The sequence below is a fragment of the Hemicordylus capensis genome, chromosome 2 (genome assembly GCF_027244095.1).
Source record: "Hemicordylus capensis ecotype Gifberg chromosome 2, rHemCap1.1.pri, whole genome shotgun sequence".
NCBI lineage: Eukaryota > Metazoa > Chordata > Lepidosauria > Squamata > Cordylidae > Hemicordylus > Hemicordylus capensis.
Window position 1 is genome coordinate 210,597,667 of NC_069658.1, and position 13,655 is coordinate 210,611,321.

A 13,655-nucleotide genomic window follows, 5' to 3' on the forward strand; every position below is an offset into this window, starting at 1 on the left:
TTTCTGTGGCCCTTATGGTGTTGAGGTGCTCCTCAAGGTCTTTTGGAATTGCACCTAGGGCGCCAATTGCAATTATTATATGCAATAAATATATTTATTTATTGCAATTTTATTGCAATTTATTTATTGCAATATATATGCAATAAAATATATATGCAATAAATAATAATAATAATAATAATAATAATAATAATAATAATAATATAATGTAAACCCTTTTCCTGACTGAAAACAAGGAAGGAAGTAAACTACTAACCCTTGGGGTTGATGATGATGATGATGATAATAATAATAATAATAATAATAAATAGCTATTTATATGAGCTATTTATTTTTACTTTTTTTATTTTTGGGTGCCTGTCTCTGTATATTTGTCTATATATATTGTACCAGCTCTCTTCTTTATCTGTTAGTAAACCATGCATGTATATAATCAGCTGTTGCAAAGCAGCTGAGAGAGAGTGGAGCAAAATGCAAGTCACCCATGTCAATGTCTTAAAATTAATCTGAACCATGCACTCGCTCCATTCTTTTACACATACATTTTGGATTGCCCCCTATCTCAATATTGCCATGCAATCTTCTTTGGTTTTTGCAAAAAAATAAAAATTGCTTGTTAATTACTCCCTTGAGAGAAAATGGCTACATCCATGTTTAATAATAATCTCAAACCACCTTGAGATTGTATTAATGAAAGATGGTATAAAAATTGATGATGGTGATAGAGATATTTGTTTTTCTCCCTCTCCTAGGCAAACCGAACTGGAAACAAACAAAAAGGGCAGGAACTTAGCGAATTCCAGGAGAAGGTAATTTCCATTTTAAATTGTTCTTTCTACCTGAAATTTAAGGTTTTGTGGATGTTATCCTATGATTTTAGGACACCTATGTGATTTGAGGCATGCTGCTCCTGAAAGACACACACATCTCTTGAGGAAACTGGAAACAGTGTCCCAATATTTAGGCAATACTGGAAATGACTTAACTCAGGAATTGGCTGGGGGGAGGGGTCCAATGAATTCTTCATGCTCCTTAAATTCTCCTCCCACAGACAGAGAGAAAGAGACTTCATTAGGGCTCCTGATTGAAGTCATCTCTCTGATCTGCCCCCTCCCCAAATGACCGTTCAGCAGTGAAAGATGTATCATCTCTATCCCAAAGCACCTGAAAGAGTTCCATTTAAACAGCCAGGCAAGATCAGAGAGTCCATATCAGGAGAAGGAAAATCCCTGAAAATTACAGTTCTCAGAGGTTGGAAGAGATTTCAGTGTATGCAGCAAGCTCCATTCTGCATTCTCGATCTCTCTCAATCACACCAACCCACACATGTATAATATGTTGCAATGGCACTCCTTTACACATTTACTTGAGGGTAAACTCCATTGAAGTCAATGGGACATACTTCTGACTCTGAGTCCAGCACTTTATGAGTGCAACAGAAAGAGAGAAAGATCCCTCACAAAAGCCTGTGTCACCTGAAGGCTGCGATCCACTGCACACACTTACGTGGGAGAAAATCCAGATAAACATGCACAGGATTGTTGCTGTGTGTGTTTAGTTTGGTGTTGGACTGTGCTATAGCAAATTTTTAGAAGTACTCAATAATAATAACATCTCTTTAAAAAACCAAACACCTCCAGTCCAGTTGATCAAGGTGTTTTAAATCCATTAATAATCGAACCCAGAGGTTCTCAAGCTTGGATTCCCAAATGCCATCACTCCCTGACACAATGGTCGAAGGATGATGGAAGTTGTAGTCCAGCAACATCTTGGACCCAGGTTTGAGGACTCTTGCTTCTAACCAATTAATCTGCTAAATTTTGCAACTCTGGTTTATGTTACATTCTTATGAGCACACAACAACACACACCAACTAGATATTCATGGTTACCTGGGTAACTTAAAATCATATCCTATCATGTTCACCTCTTCATACAAGGTTGAGCTGTCTTAGCAAGCCAGCTGGAGGTCAGCCACAGCATCTACAATCTCCACCATGTTGTGGAGAATGGTTTGGAGTCTTAACATAAAAGCAGAAATGTGTGAACCCCTTTAGCATACAAAAGGGAAAGAAATTACACTTCTGTACCACAGAAAGCTGGACAAAGTGACCTCTATAAATCATGCACGATGGAAAGAGAAATCTGCAGAATTTCTTGTCTGTGTTTCCCCCCCCTGGTTGGGGCCTTTAAGCCTCCAACAAGCTGGGAACCAGTTAGGAAGGATGAATTTCTCCTCTTCAAGCTTGAGATCAGTCCTGTTCTCTGGTGCCACCACCAAAAAGGCTCTGTTTCTGGTTCCCACCAGCCAATCTCTCTCCAGACCTTCCGGAAGCCTTTTAATTCTGCTTCTTGAAATGATTTTAGCTTCTTCTCTCTCCTCAGAGCACTGCTATCCATTCTTAACTTGCTACCATTCTGTTCTTTTATTTGTGGCATGTTTTTTGAAGCCTCCAGGCCCATCCTGGAGGTAGATGCTGCCTCAAGTTGCACAGATCAAGTTATTATTTTATACAGGACCATCTATCTAGCTATCATATTTATATCCCACCTGATATGTGTATCCATGGTTGTGGCATGGTGCTTTACAGAGGATGAAGGGGCAAGTCCCTGCCCCAAGGGGGTTACAATCTGGAAATTGATGCAACAGAGAAAGTAGGGGGAAATGGAGAAGAGGGTAAACAGGGGAGGGATATTTCTGTATAAGACCGAGGTCTCTGCCCCGGGTTGCTGACAATTTAACATGGGGAAATAGCAGAGAAAGGAAAATGGGATTGTGGTGCTTTTGCACAAAAGAGTTCTCAAAGTGGTTTACATAGGAAGAAGAAGGGAAAAAAACGGTTTCCTGTCCCCAAAGGGCTCACAACTGAAAAAGAAGCACCAGCCACTGGGAGAGATGCTGTGCTGAATGGAATAAGGACAGACGCTCTCCCCCTGGTAAATAGAAGAGAGTCCCCACTTGAAAAGGTGCCTTTTGTAGGGGTGGTTCCCAAATGCAAGAGGACCTGAAATGATCCCTTGCCCCCAAAGGGCTTACAAGAAACACAAAGGAGACCCCAGCGACAGCCACTGGGAGAGATGCTGAGCTGGGTTGAAGAGGGACAGTTGCTCTCCCCGACAAATGTGAAAGCCTCTACTTAAAAAAACACAAAACTATGACTATGTATTATTATTTGACTATGTATCATTAGACTATGTATTATTTCAGTGAGATGTCCTTGTAATTCCCCAAATGCATGTGGTACTATACGGAAGCTCTACCACGTCACAGTACAAACTGGTGGCGGGGAGGTAATGCCAGTTCTGCACATTTTCCTTGATATCACAACCCTTCCTGCTGATGAAAAACGAGTGCATCAGGGAGACCATCTCCTAGACTGCATTGCTGTGATCATTGTTGTACATAACTGTGTCTATATGGGGCTTAACAAAGGAAGAGTGGATTTTAAAAAGGCCCTTCTCTAGGGCGTGTTCGTCTTCCCTGTGCGTTCTGGATCGCCTCACCACCATCGCCACCACCTCCTATGAGGACATAGGGCTGCATATTTCCTGGAGGAAGCAGCAAAGCAGGGACTTTTAAATCCTCTAGATTAAGATCCTTCGACATCTGCAGCGCGCAGATGTAGGCATGGAATACACACAAGGCAAGCGAAAGCACATTTCAGCACCACGGACAGAACCACCCTCCCGGGCCCGCAGATCCAGCCAATATCCACAACAGCCTTTTTGCTCCCGATCCGAGGCATGTACGCGGCTGGTGTGGAATCCCTCTGTGGGTTTGGAGCCGTTAATTTGGTCTCCATTCCAACGCATCTCATCCTCCTCCAAGGCAGCGGGCAGGGTTAGAGAAGGGTCGAGCAGATCTCTCCCTCCATCCTCGCCAAAGGTTTCTGACTCTACCCAAGTTCCTCCTCACCAGGATTCATGACTTGACATCCTAAAGCCTAAAGCTTCTTCTTCTTCTTCTTCTTCTTCTTCTTCTTCTTCTTCTTCTTCTTCTTCTTCCTACTACTACTACTACGATTTATATACCACTTTTCAACCCCCCCCCCCGCAAGGGTTCTCAAAAACTCTACATAGAAAAATAATAATAAAACTTGGAGAAAACTTCCCTTGCTTGCATCAGGAAGTTTCTCCTGCAAGATTTGAAACCGGAGTCTGCTGGTTTTAGGGCAACAAGCTAGCCTCCAATAGGTGTGTGTGTGTGTCTGTCCTCCTCTGTTTCATCCTTTCTTCATCATCACCATCATCATTTATTTAGTTATTTATTCTATTTCTATATCACCCTTCCAAAAATGGCTCAGGGCGGTTTACACAGAGAAATAATAAATAAATAAATAAATAAATAAATAAATAAGTAAGATGGCTCCCTGTCCCCAAAGGGCTCACAATCTAAAAAGAAACATAAGATCAACACCAGCAACAGTCACTGGACGGGTGCTGTGCTGGGGCTGGATAGGGCCAGTTACTCTCCCCCTGCTCATTAAAGAGAATCACCATGTTAACTTAAAAGGTGCCTCTTTGCCAAGTTAGCTTGCTCTCTAACATATCCCACAGTTCCTTAATTCTGGCTTAATTAGGATAATTTCTAAGATTAATTCCAGAATGGATGTGTGCATGGTTTCCCAGAGATTTTGGTCCCTTTCCCTTCTATATGGAGAAATGGCTTGACTACCAAGCCAGAGGTTGCTGGTTTGAATCCCTGCTGCTATGTTTCCCAGACTATGGGAAACACCTATATCGGGCAGCAGCGATAAAGGAAGATGCTGAAAGGCTTCATCTCATACTGTGTGAGAGGGGGCAATGGTAAACCCCTCCTGTATTCTAACAAGGACAATCACAGGGCTCTGTGGGCGCCAGGAGTTGACACCGACTCGACAGCACACCTTTACCTACCTTTTACAGATGGGTATAAAGCAAACACTGCACATTGTGATGGGTTTGCACATCGGATTGTATCAGGATGCTTTTTGTGTGGTGTTTTACAAATGCATGGGAAAACACAACAACATACCACGGAAGTAAGATCACACTGCTTCCCACTGTGTCCCTCAGAACTGTCCTAAAGTGGCTCAGGAAATAATCACAGTGGAGTTTTTAAAAAAAATACTATCCATTTGAAAATCCTGTTTCTTTTCTCCTTGTCATGGCTTCTTGCTACCATGGTATAAAGTGTTTTACAGAGTGTTTTTTTTTAATTAGCCACAGGTAGAATTTACAGCTTAAATCTAGACTGATATGAATAAATGCCCCCTCTATTCCCTCCCTGTTCTGTTCTGTTTTCCCCCTATTGATTCCTTTCAAATGTGCCTCCCCCTTTGTTTTCTGTTGGGAAGGGAAGAGTGGGAAAGAGGCTGGTCCCGTTTTGCCTTCCTGCCTCTGCAGACTTCTGCAGTCTGCTGCCCAAAGCAGCCCATTTCACCCTGCCTCATGGCAGAATCCCCCAAGCTGCTGCCAGTCAGTGTAGACAATACTGAGCTAGAAGGACCAAAGGTCAGACTCAGTAGAAGGCAGCTTCCTGTGATCCTAGGCTTCTAGCCCTGCTACTTGAGAATTTTCCACTGGAGGTGCCTGGTACCAATCCTAGGCTTTCTGCATGCAAAAGCAGGGGCCTCTGCCCTTGAGAAACAGCTTCTCCCCTGTTTAAGGCAAGAGGAGGGTGCAGCCGGCAGCTTCTGGGTCGTAGTTTCCTCACACTTGCTTTTGGAGCTGAATTGTGGGCAGGGGACAGGACCTTTCTGCCCAGCAGACAAGGTTGTTTGTTGATTATCGCCAAAGTTTGATTTCGGCGGAGAACGTTCTCGGCGTTCAAGAAACATGGTTGTCTGGGCTAGCAGTTATAAAGTTATTTGTTGAGAAATTGAGATGGTTTCTGGAGAAAAAGTGAAAGATAAGAGGGAGAGAAAGGAGGAAGGAGAGCGAGGGAGGGAGAGGGAAAGAAAGAGGTACGTTTGAGATGTTATACAAATATGAGAGAGAGAGAGAAGGAAAGGGATGGAGGAATGAAAGAAAGAGACAGGCAAAGAGACAGAGAAACTAGCAATGCAGAAGTTGCTCCTTCCTTCCTTCCTTCCTTCTCTCCCTCCTTTTCTTTCTTTCTTTCTTTCTTTCTTTCTTTCTTTCTTTCTTTCTTTCTTTCTTTCTTTCTTTCTTTCTTTCTTTCTTTCTTTCTTTCTTTCTTTCCCATCTTCTGTTTCATAATCACTTTCCCACTTTCCTTCCTTCCTTCCTTCCTTCCATGGTCTCTCTCCTTCCATCTTCCCACTCCTTCCCTCCCACCTCTCCCGTTCTCTGTCAAAATCAAATCTACTTTGGGCAACCTTTCAGACTAACCCTTGACTTACTTTTGGGGTCTGGTCTTTCAGGGTTTTAAAACTGATTTTAAATGGTTTTAAACTGTTTTATGTTGTTTTGGGTTCTGGTCGTTTTGTTGGTTGAAATGAATGAGGTTTCAGTTAGTTGTGACTAACTCACCCAGGTGATTCCAACAGTGCTTAGCTGTGACGTGTGTGTATGTGTGTGTATAAAATATTATATTATGTATAAGACACAGCGAAACACCAGCTGGATGAGTTAGTCATGACAAACGGAAACTGCATTCATTTCAAAGGGACTTAGTCACGACTAACTTAGTCTGGAATGTTGTCCAAGATATCCATGATTCGAAACCTGATGCTTCAGCTTTCCAGAGCAACCGCTCTATTAGAAGAATTCTTTCCTTTTTTTAACCCTCACAGTGTGAGGAGGAACACAGACAAGGTATTCCTCTTTAGTATTCTTTTATTACACCTGCCTTCTGCCTTTCTTCTGTCACAGCATTTGAGGTGGCATTTGTGGAGTTCCCATGAAATTAGGATCAGCCACTAGCATGCAGAGAAGCATAAGCAAAGAAAGGAAATGCTAGATCCCTGCCCGCAAAGAGCTTACAATCTCAATTTTTTCCCATATAAAGGGAGGGGAGGGAACTTGAGGCAAGGTTATCAAAACCACCCCAAAAGGAGCAGAAAGGGAGAGGCCTAGGAGTCAGGGATGAGGAGTGAGCAATTGCAGTTAGGTGCACTTGACCTCCTTTTCCATTGACAAGGAAAACCAGAGTAATTAAGCCAAATTTGAATGCAGAAAACAAACAGGTGGCCAGGATTTCCAAGGGTGAGTAGGAATGAGTACACTTTCTTGAGTCTGCTAGAAGGTTATATATATATTGCAAAATAGAGATATCCATTAAAGATAGTTCTATTGACAATTCTAGTTATAGGGAGCCCTCCCGGACAGGAGAAATGTCTCTCTAAATAGCAAATGCTGAGGATAATTTATAGGGGAAATATTTTCCCTTCCTGCCCTGCTCATAGGCTTCCCAGAGGCCTCTGGCTGCCCCTCCCCCATTGGAAACAGGATACTGGGTCTAGATGGACTTCTCGCCTGCTCTAGCAGGGTGGCTCTTATGTAGGGTGGATTTATCTGTGGCAGTGTATGGAGCCTCCAGGTCTCTGAATTCCAGTTGCTGGGGAGCAAATAGCTGAGGAGAACTGATTCCTATCTTCCCTGCTTGTGGGTTCCCCAAAGGCCAATGGCTGTCCCCTGCTGGAAACAGGATACTGGGTCTAGATAAACATTCAGTCTGATCCTGGAGGGGCTTTTCGGGTGTCCGTAGGGTGGCTTTTAAAGACCCTGCATGAAGTGGACAACCAAGCAGGGGCGATTCCAGATTATTATTTTTTTAATGTTTCTAATTGGTTTGCCCTGTAAAAATAATAATCTCCCCCCCAAAAAGTTAGCCTGCCCTGGCCCAAGGGGCAGCAAGAAGAGCTGGCCTGTAAGTCACCGGGACCCAGCTTAGATGGGAAAGAAGAACGGGGCCGGGGGGGGGGCAGAGTCCTTGTGGGTGCTGCCATGGAGGGATTTTTACCCAGACCTCCACCTTGGATTCAGCAAACTTGTTCACCCGTGCCTCAATAGGCATCCCCAAATGCAGTGACATCATCAGTGGCTTTGGAGGGTGACCTCTGACCCTGTCTGGCTGTCCCGCATAGAGAGAGGCTGTCGTCTTGCCCCGTCTGGCATTGTCTCTTCTCTTCCCCCCACCCCCACCCTCTTTTTTCCCAGGCTAGCACTCTGGCTCCCCCCCCCCATTTTTTTTCTTTTCTGCCTACCCCAAAGGAAGCTCTTTTGAATCCATCAAGTTTAGAGAAGGGGCCGCAGACGACCTGAAATCATTTCGGGACGGAGAGACCGGCTGGCGGAGCTGAGAACTCCTATTCGCCAAAGGATTTGGGGCAAAGTGTCCACAAAGTTCTTTTGCCTTGACATTTTCTTTTCTTTCTTTTTTATCACCCTCTTTCCCACGCTTTGGAAAGTGAGAGAGAAAACTTTTTCAATTTTTAAACATTAAGTTTTTGGCAAAAAAGAAAAAGAAAAAAGTCCTTTTCTTGGGGAGGCAAAACAGAAGCACAAAGCCAAGTAAGTAGACAACTCCCCCCCCCCCAAATATTCTTCTTTCATGTAGCGTTTGCAGCTTTGAAAGGAAGCGAGTTTCTATCCAGGTAAAATCCATAAGAAAGAAACTAAAAGTAGATTCTGTTTAATCCAAGATAGGAATCTCTTACCTTGTAACAGTTTAAGAATTGAGCCTGTCTGTCTTGCATGCTACGTCATATTCATTTTGAATGCTTGTTTGTAAATTTGTAGTCTAGAAAGCTGCTAAACCACTGTCTCAATTGTTCAGAAATACTTCTAACAAATTCCGTTCTCTATGACCCAACACAAACGTTAGTTGATCAACGTGGCCAAATTTTGCTTTTAAAATTTTATTTTAAAAATGCGATTTTATATTAGAAGATCTGTTAACTCTGCAAAAGCGCGCGTTTCCCTTATCTATTTCATGGATGTTTTTAAATGATCAGCTCTGAAGTTTTGACTCTTGGGGGAAGGAGAAGGGAGAATGCTGAACTGTTTTCAATGGAAACCAGGCTGACTTTTGTTAAAGCTCCGAGCTGCCGTTTTAATAGGTAGCAAGGGAGGCAGAGGACTGGTCTCTCTTGGAGGTGTTGAAACAAACCAGTTGAAAAGGAGAGATCTTAACTTTGCTGCAAAGGATTATTCCAGTGGATGGAATAGTGCAAATTTTGCAAAGGAAAGTATGGCTTTACTAAGAAAATAAGAGAAATAAAATAGCCAATGCGAGGAAGAGAGAAATAGCCATCGAGAGAGAGAGAGTAATGCCCATTGGGTTTGGAGGCTTTAAGGGTTAATGGGTTTCCAGGCACCCATGACCATATCCAATGAGAAAAAGTTAATAAAGTGGGGGGTAGGGCAGGAAGAAATGAGGGAGGCGCCTTCAAAATCCTGGATGCTTCCTTTAAGGTGAATACACCTCTCATTCCCCTTCTGTGCTTCATGACTCAGCGTTTGTGGTGTCAGTAATTTGGGGTGTGTGTAAAATTGCTGTCAACTGCAGGGCAAGGATGAGGATTTGTGTGGCTGATGGGGAGGGGACAACCGAAAATGTGGGGGTGGCATTTGGAAGATCTGGGGAAAGGAGGCCTTTCTAGGAGACGTGTGTGTGTGTGTGTGTGTGTGTGTGTGTGTGTGTGTGTAAAAGACAGAGTGGTTCCTTGAGGGTCAGCCTATTTTTGCTGTGTGTTTAAATAGCATTTGGATGATAGGACACTTTGCACTTTCGGATATGTCCGCTGTCACTCGTGTTCTGCTCCAAAACAAGACCCATAGCCTAAGAAACTCCCCCTGGTTCTTTGATACCAATCCTCTCCCAGTCTCTTTCTAGCTTTCTGATAAGTGAAGAGAACCATTTGCTAACAGACATCCTGGAAATGGTCCCGAGTCCACCGGGAAGGATGCAGAGTAGTGTGTGTGTGTGTGTGTGTGTGTGTGTGTGTGTGTGTGTGTGTGTCCGTCCACACATTTAGGTGTTTGGTTAGGCCTACAGACCAGGGTTGGTTTTTCTCTTTGGTTATCTAGCTGTATGAGTATATCTGATGTCATAAAGCTAGAAAACCGAATGTAAAAACCCACTCACTGTTCAGCAGTGTGTCCGCCTTCCAAGACTGTTTCCACATCCTCCCGCGGCGGAATGGTGAATCGTTCCTGGACATTAACCCAAGGACATGCTAAGCTGGAGGGTGTTTTCCTGTCCCCTGAGGAATGGACACTGCTCCAAATAATTTTGTATCGGTCGATGTGTAGATTCGAGTGGATGGATGAGAGCTGGGATTTATTCGGGGCCCTGAATCCTTCTCGGAGAAAGATTTAGGAAGTCGGATTCGACTGTCAGGCCTGTTTCTTGGAGTGGAAATTAGCCCTTAGGGAAGTGCTTGAATGCATAACTGCACCTGAATTACCTGGGATCGACCCTGGCTTACTTCCCCTCTGGCTCAAAATTTGACAGTGAGGGTATTATTTTTCTGTGGGGGTGCACAGGTGATGATTCCACTTCTCAAAGGCTTTGGGCATCCTGAGAATGGAATTCCTGTGGGCATTCCTGTGGGCATCCTGAGAATGGAAGCTTGTGTTTCTTCGCTCATCCCTTCCTTCCAAATTAACATGTTCGGCCATACCAGAATGTTAACGATTGCATATGTCCTTGGTAAGAAATGCAGCTTAGAATAGACAATGACAACAAACCTACACATGCACAGAGAACAACCACCGAAGCAAGAGTCCAGCCCAATTATCGGCTGTTTTTAGCTTTGGGTAGTATGTGGCTGGTCCTCATGGTTTTGGAGTGATGCTGGATGTTCAGAGGAGTCGTTCATATGCCGATGCCCAAATCTGAGTCGACTTCTCCATGTATATGTGTGCCCTCTGGACGCTTAAGGAGAGCCACAGCTTAACGGCAGAGCTCCTACTTCATATGCCAAGATCCCAAGTTCAATCCATGGTGTGTCTGGTTTTAAACAGGAAATCGGATCTCCTTCTGCCAAGGACCTTGGCTGGCTACTGCTGGTCAGAATGGAAAATGTGAGGCTGAGCTTCTGGGAGGGACGATCACAAGGTCTCAGGTTCTGTCCTTGTCATTCCAAAAAATCCCTGCGCATAGAAAATGGGGAGGAGAGCTGGTCTGGTGGTAGCAAGCCTGACTTGTCCCCTTAGCTAAGCAGGGTCTGCCCTGGTTGCATATGAATGGGAGACTAGAAATGTGAGAACTGGAAGATATTCCTCCTAGAGGATGGAGCATCTAGGTTCCAAGTTCCCTCCCTGGCAGCATCTCCAAGATAGGGCCAAGAGAGATTCCTGCCTGCAACCTTGGAGAAGCCACTTCCAGTCTGTGTAGACAATACTGCGCTAGATGGACAAATGGTCTGACTCAGTATATGGCAGCTTCCTATGTTCCTAAACTGAGTGTGTTGGGCAGGAGATGAGAGAGGGATAAGAGCTGGTCTTGTGGTAGCCAGCATGAATTGTCCCCTTTGCTAAGCAGGGTCCACCCTGGTTTGCATTTGAATGGGAGAGTACATGTGTGAGCCCTGGAAGATATTCCCCTTAGAGGACAGAGCACCTGCATGCTCATGCAAAAGGTCCCTCCAAGTTCCCTCCCTGGCAGCATCTCCAAGATAGGGCTGAGAGAGACTCCTGCCTGCATGCAACCTTGGAGAAGTTGCTGCCAGTCTGTGTAGACAAGATTGAGCGAGACGGACCAAGGGTCTGACTCGGTAGAAGGCAACTTCCCATGTTCCTCTGAGATAGGCTGAAATGCTGAGTTGTTGTTCTCTGTGGGCAGGGGTTTGTGGTTCCAGAGGAGTATCTGATCAGGGGTGCCTCCCCTTTTGCAGTCTGATGGCGTGCCGTGCAAGCACAGAGTCCCCTCCCCGGCTGTGTTTATGGGCCCCAGCATGGGAAATGGTGGTGCTTCCCTTCACTTAGGCCACCAGAAGGTGGCAGGCAGCTTTAAAACAATATATTTTTAAAACACACATACATTTGCACGATGTGGCTTGGCTTGCTTACATGAGCTCATGTGGCAGAGAACGTTTGGGTGTGCGCTCAGTTTTCGGGCCGTGCTTCCATCCAGTGGTATCGGGGAATCGCTAATGTTCTGTTGTTTGGGAGCCTTTTAAGCTCTTGATGCAAACTGGTCTTCCTTTTCCACGGATGCAGAGGTCCAGCAAGGGCTGGGCTCTTTCATGGGACTGCTTGCTACATGGCTATGGCACTCTCTGCCACAAGATGTGGTGATGGCCACCGCCTTGGGTGGTGCTAAAAGGAGATTAAGCAAATTAAGGGAGGGAGGACTAACCATGGCTAGGAACCATGATGGCTAAATGGAACCTCCATGTTCAGAAGCAGTCTACCTCTCACAGCCCTCCTGCCCTGCTATGGGCTTTCTGGAGGACTCTAGACTGTCCCCTGTTGGAAGCAGGATGCTGGACTAGATGGACCTTTGGTTTGATTCAGCAGGACTCTTTTGAGATTCTTAGTACAGCTCGATGGAGCCTCCTTGTTCGGAAGCAGTACTCCTCAGAATACCAGCTGCTGGGGAGGGCAATGGCAGGGAGAGCCTTCCTGCTTTGCTTAGGGGTTTCCCAGAGGCATCTGGCTGTCCCTTCTTAGAAACAGGATGCTGGGCAGGACAGAACTTTGGTCCGATACAGGACCGAACAGATACAGGACAGAACGATACAGGACAGAACTTTGGTCCGATACAGCAGGGGCCCCTTTATGTCCGTAAGTCTTAACGCTGACCCAGGAGATGCACTTCAGCACATGTGCAGCTAGTGGGGAGGCATGTCTGCTGTGGTTGTGCAGTTCCTGGATTTGTCATGGGATGTGAAATTCAGACTTCTAAAAATGGCACCTTTCCGTGTGTTGGTTTTTTTTGCTTTTTGCTTTAATGTTCTTGAGACAATCTTAACAATATGTGGGCCAAGCCCGATGAAACAGCACAAGCCAAAGAAGGGGCTGAATGAAAGCAGCAGAGGGAGTGAGATTTTAGCACTCCGCTTAAGCGCTTTTCTCTAGCCCGATGTTAGCAGAAATTGGAATAAATTATTTGGAAGCCTGACCGGTCTCTGCTGTCTTTGCAGAGTTGGAATTTGGGTCTGCCTGATGTATCATTGTGACCGCCTTGGCGCAGAATTTCCATTTGGGTAATATCGAGGACACAGAACATAACTTTCCCTTGCTGCTCCACAATCTAACCTGCCCCCGACTCGAGCCGGGTGCACATCAGGGGAGTCAAATCTGGAGTCTACTTTGGGTGTAAAGATGGCCCATTCCTGCTCTTCAAGAAGGCCCCCTTCCCTGCTCCTTTCTTGTGGCAGAATTTCACTCCGCACCAAGCATTCCACTCCTCCACAATTCCGGTTTAACTGGGACTAACCTCAAGTGAATTTCCGGATTGGCGTAGGCTCCAGTTTAACCACAGCTTGCTGCTAATTTGGATCTTCTCTTCATCCTGTGTAAAGGGTGCCTTGATAACAAAATGCTGCAGGAAAGCGATCCTGAGGTGATTGCATGGGTAGCTGCAGATTTTTATACTAGGTGGTATATAAATTCAATAAACAAACAAATACATAAAATCCATTTTCTGCAGTGTTTTACCAGCATGCATATGTGCTCCAGTGAATCCGTCAGACACCACACACGAAAATAATTTTGATGCACTCATAGAAGATCATATCAATACTGGTTTTGTTGTTTGCA

At 44.8% G+C, this 13,655-nt stretch overlaps 1 long non-coding RNA gene across 3 annotated transcripts in view; it reads left to right on the forward strand.

Annotated features, from left to right (window-relative positions):
- Window positions 1-13,655, forward strand: part of LOC128347764 (uncharacterized) — a 52,686-nt gene that overhangs the window by 4,662 nt on the left and 34,369 nt on the right. For all 3 annotated transcript variants that reach the window (XR_008317697.1, XR_008317699.1, XR_008317698.1), the window contains exon 2: window positions 753-809. This is a non-coding gene — a long non-coding RNA (uncharacterized LOC128347764). The remainder of the gene's footprint in view (window positions 1-752; window positions 810-13,655) is intronic.